The sequence below is a fragment of the Megascapheus bottae genome, chromosome 14 (assembly GCF_031878675.1).
Source record: "Megascapheus bottae isolate mThoBot1 chromosome 14, mThoBot2.hap1, whole genome shotgun sequence".
NCBI classification, from domain to species: Eukaryota; Metazoa; Chordata; class Mammalia; order Rodentia; family Geomyidae; genus Megascapheus; species Megascapheus bottae.
Genome location: NC_143522.1, coordinates 17,880,557 through 17,889,085, shown reverse-complemented (window position 1 = coordinate 17,889,085; position 8,529 = coordinate 17,880,557).

The window sequence follows — 8,529 nt, the reverse complement described above, 5'->3', positions numbered from 1 at the left end:
TGAAGGAATGGGACGCTCTTCATACTCTAGAATAAGTAAAGAGGATAGACCCTCATGGATCAGACACAAAGAAGCCTCCCAATCTCCCAGAATTTTCTAAAAGGAAAGAAAAAAATACTAATATAAAGAAATGTGATGCATGGTATAGAATACACCATTCCAGAACTTAAAGTACAAAAAAAAAATCCTGAGTTTGACTTTCTTGATCTACTCACCTACCTACCTGAAACATTCTTACAAGATTGAGAACAATGAGCCAAAGTTTTTATCTCTACAGAAAGCACTTTTAGAGTTGCTCTTTAGGGAAAAGAGCTTGGTTAAATGAGACCAAATACTCTGCATGCTTGATTTGAAGCAGATCTGACAATGACACTCCAAGGAGGTGTCTGCAATTGCTTAGCAAGAACGGGGGCTGCTAAGCAGCAAAACTGGAAGCATAGAAATCTATAACAACAGAGAATCGGCTCCCCAAGGTTTCATTTAAGACTGACTGTCATTTGTGACTCTTGGGCTAGTTGTTCTGAGAACTAGCCAGGATTACAAAACAGACTCGAACCTGATTGTTTTCCTTATAACAAACTATATGGACTTTCCCCCTTAATTTGGCACATGAGAGGATAAAAAATGGAAAGAAACCTGACCTGTAAGTTTGTAGATCTTCAACTGAGATAAATTTTAACTTTCATAAAGAGCTCCCAGGGCATGCATTCCTAGGAATATGTTTGAAATATTAATTCACTGGAGATTGGAGCTTCTGTTTTCAAGAAAGCCTATTTGTCACAAATCATATTCTGATGGGCTACCCCAGCAGCCCCTCAGATGTGGTCTCTGGAGTAATGAGAAAGGTAGCATTCTTTTAGAAGCCATTCTATAGAAAGAAATGAACGAACAGATTTTATGTAGACTATAGAGGGAAGAAAGAACATATTTTCCAGACTCACAAAGTATTAGGGGTAGAGCAATATCCTTGAGAGCATCTATTTCAGACAAAAACAAGCTTTCAGAGAAATTAGCGAGTAAAACCAAGTAATAGTTTAAACAGATATGCAAGGGTCTTGTGTAACCATGTATACCTGTAAATCCAGTGTCCATAAGAGACAAAGACAGGAGGATTATTGCATGATGCCAGCCCAGGCAAAGTCAGTGAGACTCATCACAAAAATGAGGGAAACACAGTGGTGAATGCTTGAAATCCCACCTGAAATAGAGGGAGAGGTAGAAGGATTCCAGCAATGAGGAAACTGTACAAGTCCCTAGAGGAAAAACAAACTGAAATCAAAAAGGGCTGCAAGTGTGGCTAACATGGTGGATTGTTTGTCTAGTGAGTGCAAGACCCTGAGTTCAAACCTCAGTATCAGCAAACATATTAATTTTAATCAATTAGCTAAAACATTTGCTACTTCAGTGGTACTCACTAGTCACTATGTTGAAAATGAACTATATAATATGTGAGTGGGGATGGGAGGAAAAACTAAGAGATACATTATCCAAAAAGAAAAGAAATTTTCACCTGGTTTACGAAACTCACCCCTCTGTATAAAACCTTTACAGTAGTAATGACAATAGAAATTTGAAAAAAAAAAACAAAACACGCCTTTTGGCCAAGCTTTCCTCATGTATTCTTAAAGATCAAAGCCGTTGTTTTCAAATGAATAAAGATACTTTTGAAGCATATTAAAATGTAAAATGTAAAGCAAGATTTACTACATTACCTCTGTGTGAGCACTGACTATTGATTACATAACTTTGAGTAACCAACATTTTCAGAGTCAAACAGATTCAGCTATTACTAAATAAGAGATTTTTCAACTAAAAGAGCAAACTGAAGAGATAAGGATGGAGCACCATTAGAATTGTTGAAAGGTCTAAGATAGAGTTTTTTTATTGTTTTTTTTGGAATTAAGTAGCTTAGAAATACATATGTGAGACAGACCAGGTGTGGTGGCTCATGCCTGTAATCCTAGCTACTCTGGAGGCTGAGATCTGAGGATCTCAGTTGAAAGCCAGCCCAGGCACTAAAGATCATGAGATTCTTATCTCAAATTAACCACTAGAAAGCAGGAATTGGGGTTAAGACCCTAAGGGTAGGACGGTAGCCTTGAGCTGAAGAGCTCAGGGACAACACCCAGGCCCAGGGATAGGGCACTAGTCTTGACCTGAAGAGCTCAGGGACAGTGCCCATGCCCAGAGTTCAAGCTCCATGACCACAAAAACAAAAAAAGAAAGAAAGAAAGAAAGAAAGAAAGAAAGAAAGAAAGAAAGAAAGAAAGAAAGAAAGACAATTAAATCTGAACAGATGTAAAGTTATAGACAGATGCTAATCCAAGAATGCATCTACTGAATTGTCAAAGAATGGTAGCTTTAGTTTCTTTTCTATTTAGTGCTATCATAAATGTAGATATGAAAAATACACAAGTTCACTTAGAGAGTAAAATTACAACTATTAGCCAACTAAAGCCAAGAAATAAACCTAGAAAAAATAAGTTTATACAAAATGAGATTTTTAAAAATCTACTGCATAAACAAAAGACAAAGGAATCAATACCTATTAGTAGCACTTTGAAAAGAATAGCATTTTTATTTTCATTAACCTAGAATAATGCAAAACCCAAAAAGCAGCAAATTTGTTGCAAAGAATCAATGTACCCAGTGAAAACTGTAAACAAACATTTTATACTGTATTTGAAAATGGAATAACTAGTTCTTTTTGGAATAATAATAAATATAATGAGCAAGATAAAATAAAAGCAGACAGAAATCAAGAATGATATAGATAAAAAATAAATTCGAAATGAAGAAAATTTTAGTAAAGGCAAGATAGAAATTGTTATAAAAAAGAATGAATAAAAATGAATTAGAAAGATAAGTGATGTACAAAACAAGTAAAAGGAAATGGACACATGTAATTGATCCATCAAATATGAAATGACTTGGAAATAGACTCACAATTCAAGACTTTGTCCTGCAACAAAACAAATCTGATACACATTTTGAAAAATAAAATATGTCCATGCTAGAGAAACTGAACCTTCCCAATGGGCAACAATATGTATGGACTGTGAAATAAAGAAAAATATATCAAAACAATAATGCTAGAAAGATCCACAGAAATACTCAAATCTTTAATATTGTTAACACCTAAAATTATCTTCAAATTAAGTCAAAGAAATTGCAAATATCTAGTAATTTTATAGCGATGGGCAAATAGTTCTGATTATCTGACAACTAAGTAAAAATTCTTCTCATGAGTGTTTCTGCAAAAAATACTAAATGATAAAGTTTAGTCTTCAAAAAAGACTCTGGGGAAACCATAGCAACAGGAAGCATGAAATGGCTAATAGCTGAGAGTCAAAGGATATCATTTAAAACTGACAGATCAAATAATATAAGAGCATTTAAATCTACAATGATAATAATCATAAAAGACATTTAAATTGACTAAAATTGGAGGGTAGAGGAGAGGAAAGGGAAAATGAAGTAGAAATATGCTAATTGTACTATCTCTTACAAAACTGAAATTCTTTTTTTAAAACAAGACTAAGTTTATTACACAGCTTTAGCATTTTAACTGAGAGCAATCCTTCCAAAATATCAGAACACACACATAATCACTCAAGAAAATGAAATACTTAGTGAATTACACATATACTATACTATAAATATCAAAAATATTTTTACATAGTTTACAGCAAAGTATACGTTATTTTTTATTTGTATAAATAAACATATTGGATGATACAACCATGTTTGTGCTTGGCAATACATACATTATATGTGTTTTAATAACAAGAATCTATTAATGCTTTTGTGTTGTCTTTTATTAGCCTGTAATTTTACATTGTCTGGAATGTGTAGACACAATTGTTATTTCCACTAGACCTCTGAACTTGGGCTCTTCTTTGTCATACCAGGCAGCTCTCCCTGACGAATCTTCAACTCTTCTCTATAGTTGTACACAAACATTTCATTCAGAGAGACTTTCACGTGCCCAAATTTTAAAACAAATGGGTGAAGATGATGATACATTTACTTATAAATAAATCAAAGAACACGTCCACAAAAAACTAGCTCATGTAAGAACATAAAGAAATCGACTTTCATAGTGTTACGGGGAATGAATATTGGTCCTAATCCTTTGAAAAGCAATTTGTTGATCATTTTTGTGACTGTAAAACCAACATTTCACATACCACAGTAATTCCATACCTTCTGTTGGGGGAAACATTCATTACAAAGCAAATAAAAGATGACAGAAATTTACAGTGGCATGCCTGTAAAAACAGACTGAAAAATAATGGACTTTCCATAAAAATAATTAAGGTATCTTAACTATATTCAGGAATAGACAATTTACTCAGGAGCAGAGTCTTGCCTCATATATTTGATTCCTTGGATCCCAGCAAAACAATGATTAAAGATACCCACGTATTATTAAAATGAATAAATGAGAATTCACCTCATGGTATATCCATAAACACAAATAAACACTTCAATCAATCTAGGTAAATAATATTACATTGGGCATATTTGGAAAAAATGAATAACTTCCCTCTTCTCTAAGATGAGCTGACTAAATATTATCAGGCTGAACCTCAGCAGACTCCTGCTTTGTAGCATGATGTTTTCACAGATTCTGGAGAATGGGAGGCTAATATGTTACACAAAAGGTGTAAGATAGTCTGCCTAACAGACTCAGCATGGAATCAATGCTCTACTGAACTCTGATTCATTACCATGAGATAAGATTCTGCCCTGTAATAATATTACACAAACAGGAAATTGGAAAATACAGAGTCTACAGCCATTTTGCTATCAACTTCTGTTCGCTGTATGGAATTTGAGATTTGTTACCTTTGAATTTAGGTTTCATAGCACTTAACTAAGAACCATGAAGATTCAAAATAACCTTCACGGTAGCCCACTACTTAATTGGACATGTAGTCAGCCAATGTCAAAGTAATATTCATAGATGAATGCACAATTTACATTGATCAGTGAGGACAAGACTAACTAAAACAGCACGAAAGGTCCTTATTTCCCAAGTTTTCATGCTACTGAAGTCTAATTTCTGAAATCAAGTAAGCGAAGAAATCAATGGTTGCTGTTGATTTTCTAGGCTCCAGCTACTACCTTTACCTGGAGATGATTTGGTGCGTTGTGGCTGTATCAGCCGGATCATGAATAAATGACTGGACACTCATTTCCATTTAGAATGTCTGTTTAAATGCTGATTTGACCTTCTGAGTGTACAGAGGGTTGAGAAATGTATTAAAAACCACCATTAAAAATACATAGGAAGCCCAGGTTAAAAATTAAATACTGTAAAATCATAGCTAATTTTTGTCTCTGGAATCCTGAGAGGGAGGAAAGACAGAGCACTTAGTCATCAAGATGAGGAAGAACAAAACAATTTTAGTATTTATTAGAAACATATCTGACTTTCTGAATTCTGCAAAGAGAATTTCCCTACCCTACCACTAAAATGTTTTACAGTATTTTCTTAATATGATAGAAAATAACTTTCTTAAAGCATGAGAACAGTGAATGTCATTCTGTTGTCTGCACAGGAAATTAAAGGTGTAGAGAGTGTAATATAAATGTCTTCAGAATTTCACAAGGAACACTTGGTAGAGATCCTTTTTAAATTTATTTATTTCAACCTGAGGGGTTGAAACTCTCAAGCACAAGAAGTGGGTACTGATTTACTGTCTGATCCATGGCTTTTATTTCAATGACAGCTTATTTGACCCATTTCATTTTTCTAAATTGCTTTCTAATTTCCTTAGGACAGCAGTATTGTCGTAGAGTATTATGTGTTCCAAAATGCCTACTCCACTTGCTGTATTTCATATTTCAGCTCAAAAGTAAAAGTTTTGTTTTAGAGGTAGAATATAGGTTTGGAGTCAAGGAACTCATGTAGAGTCCATGCTCACTTGTGAAACCTTGGAGAATTGGCTTGTTCTTTCTGAACCTGAACTTCCACCATTCATTTAGATAAAGGATTGAACTATATTTTGCTCTTCCTAGTTCAAAGTAATTTTATTATTTTTTTCAAGTTATCATTATAGGTGTCTGGAACTAGCAAAACATACCTGTTGTCACTACAAAATGAAAAAAAGTAAACAACTTTGCAATTTGTAGAAACATTAGTTTATCCAATGAGCAAAGTTACTCACATACTCACAAAGAAAGCAGAACAATATTACATTTTCATGGTCTTATTCATTCTTGAAGACCTACATGGAGTCTCACCTAAACAATAAGACTCTGCATGAAGAGTTTTTAAGCCAATCTGGAATTTGGTTATAGCAGTTTTACCAAAATCATAAATATCAGCTTTCATTCCTAGTTTTTAAATTAGATGTCTTAGATGAAATATAAGAAGGTGAAACAAAGCCACTGTTTCAAAGAATCTGTAAAGTAACATACAACACATATAGGTGTGATGTAAATGCATTATTTCATTTTTAAGGTGCCTCTAAAGTGATGTGACAGATCGTGTGTATGAAGGAGATAATATTAGAGGTAATGGATTGAAATGAAGCTATAAAGCCCTTCAGTGGCTCACGGAGTGATAATTTAAGCATAGTCCTATGAATTTAGAATTTGGAAGAAAATATTTTTTTTAATTGTACTGTATGGCTTGAACTTAGAGTCTGAGTTCTGTCCCTGAGTTTTTTGATCATGCCCTCTACCACTCTAAGCCACAGTGCTACTTCTGGTTTCTAGTGGTTAAATGAGGAGTCTCATGGACTTTCCTGCACAGGTTGGCTTTGAATCATGATCTTCAAAGGCTCCAGAGTAGCTAGGATTCCAAGTATAAGCCATCAAGGCCCCACTAGAAAATAAATTGAAAACTTTAGGACCAGTGATTTGACATTCAATAATCAAATAAATGCATCCAAAAATTTTAAGGAATGGGTAAGTCTTCCCAGAAGCAATGGAATTGAATTCATACTTTAAAAGATACATAGAGGTTGCACAGATGAAAACCTGTGGAAATCTTCATAGCTTGGTGGAAAACATAGTGGTGAAACAATGAGAGATGGAATGAGAAAGGAATCTGTAATGTTTTAGTGAATTATATTATCTTTCCTTTTCTGTTGTATTGATCAAATCTGTCTACAGTCATCAGGAGTGCCTTGAGTTATAAAGCAACATGAAAATGGTGAGCTAAACTGTCTTCCAGGGCAGGAAGGCAAAGCAGGAGAGGTGTTCAGATTTTTGTGTCATAATACAAATTATGAAACTAAGCAATAGTTTGCAACCAAACTTCATGAAGAAAAGAGAAATTTCTGTGATCTCAGCAATTATTAAGATATAAATTCCATGCTGTGATCACAGGATTTAACTTTGTTTCATCTTTGCCCCAAAGCTGGGTATGTCATAAGGTAGACTACCAGAGGTGAATGATGCTCCCTTAAATTCTGGCATAGAGAGGCTAAGCAATGAACTTTCACTCAGAATGCATGGGTATAATGGGATTAAAAAGTTCAACCAGGTAACTCTGCTTTCTGATATTTCACAGTCTGAGGATGGCAGACCAGGAACCACTGAAGAGGTTATCATGTTCCACAGTGATGAAGTGTCATTGCACGGGGACTCAGAGACACCCATTTAGATATTTTATGCCAGCATAACACTCACAAAAGGTTGTATAAAATAATTCAACTTAGTAATGAACAACAATAACAAAAAAGAAAGATTGAGGTAGCTACTGAAAGACAGATCAGAGATCTTAAGAATCCAAAGGACATTGAATTAATACCAAAATTTTATAGGCCCATTACTTCCCTCACAAGAGCAAGAATATTTTCAAAGAAATCCTTCATAAACCCAAATACCACTCAAATGAAAGAAAAAGCCTATTTCTGAAGCTTTTGAAACTTCAATAAAGATAGCTGGAGTTACTAGACTAGTCAGGACTAAAGTCGATCTCCACCAGCAGAAGGATTTACAAATGATCACATGTTCAGGCACTGTTAGGGATGGTATGGGGAAACCATATAATGAATGACTGTTGTCCTTAAGGTACTATGTTATCTTTCATCTCTTTTGCTGTCCCTTGGTTATCTCATATTGTTACAGTATCTCACTTTGTTACCTGATATAGCGGATACATTTGTATTTGGTTATTTGAAATTGGATAGGGAAGGGGGAAAACAAGATGAGGGATGAGGGGGAGGGAAATGGGGACCAAGACATGGGAAAGGGTATCAATGTATGTGAATTAATGCACCTTTTATCTGGCAAATATCATGTAACCCTTTTATCAATTACAATAAAAATATATGAAAAAAAGAAAAACAAAAAGAGATATAGAATAACAGAGCAGCTATATTTTGGAATAATAAAAATGAAATACAGTCCCACAAATCAGTTTGAGAGTAATCTTAATTTACATATATAAATAAAAAGAATAATATGTGTGTATGCATGCATATATATGTATATGAATGAATAATTAGAATGAAGTTTGATATAACAAGGTGGGCCAAACTGTAGGAAATGCCCAATATGTAATTTTAT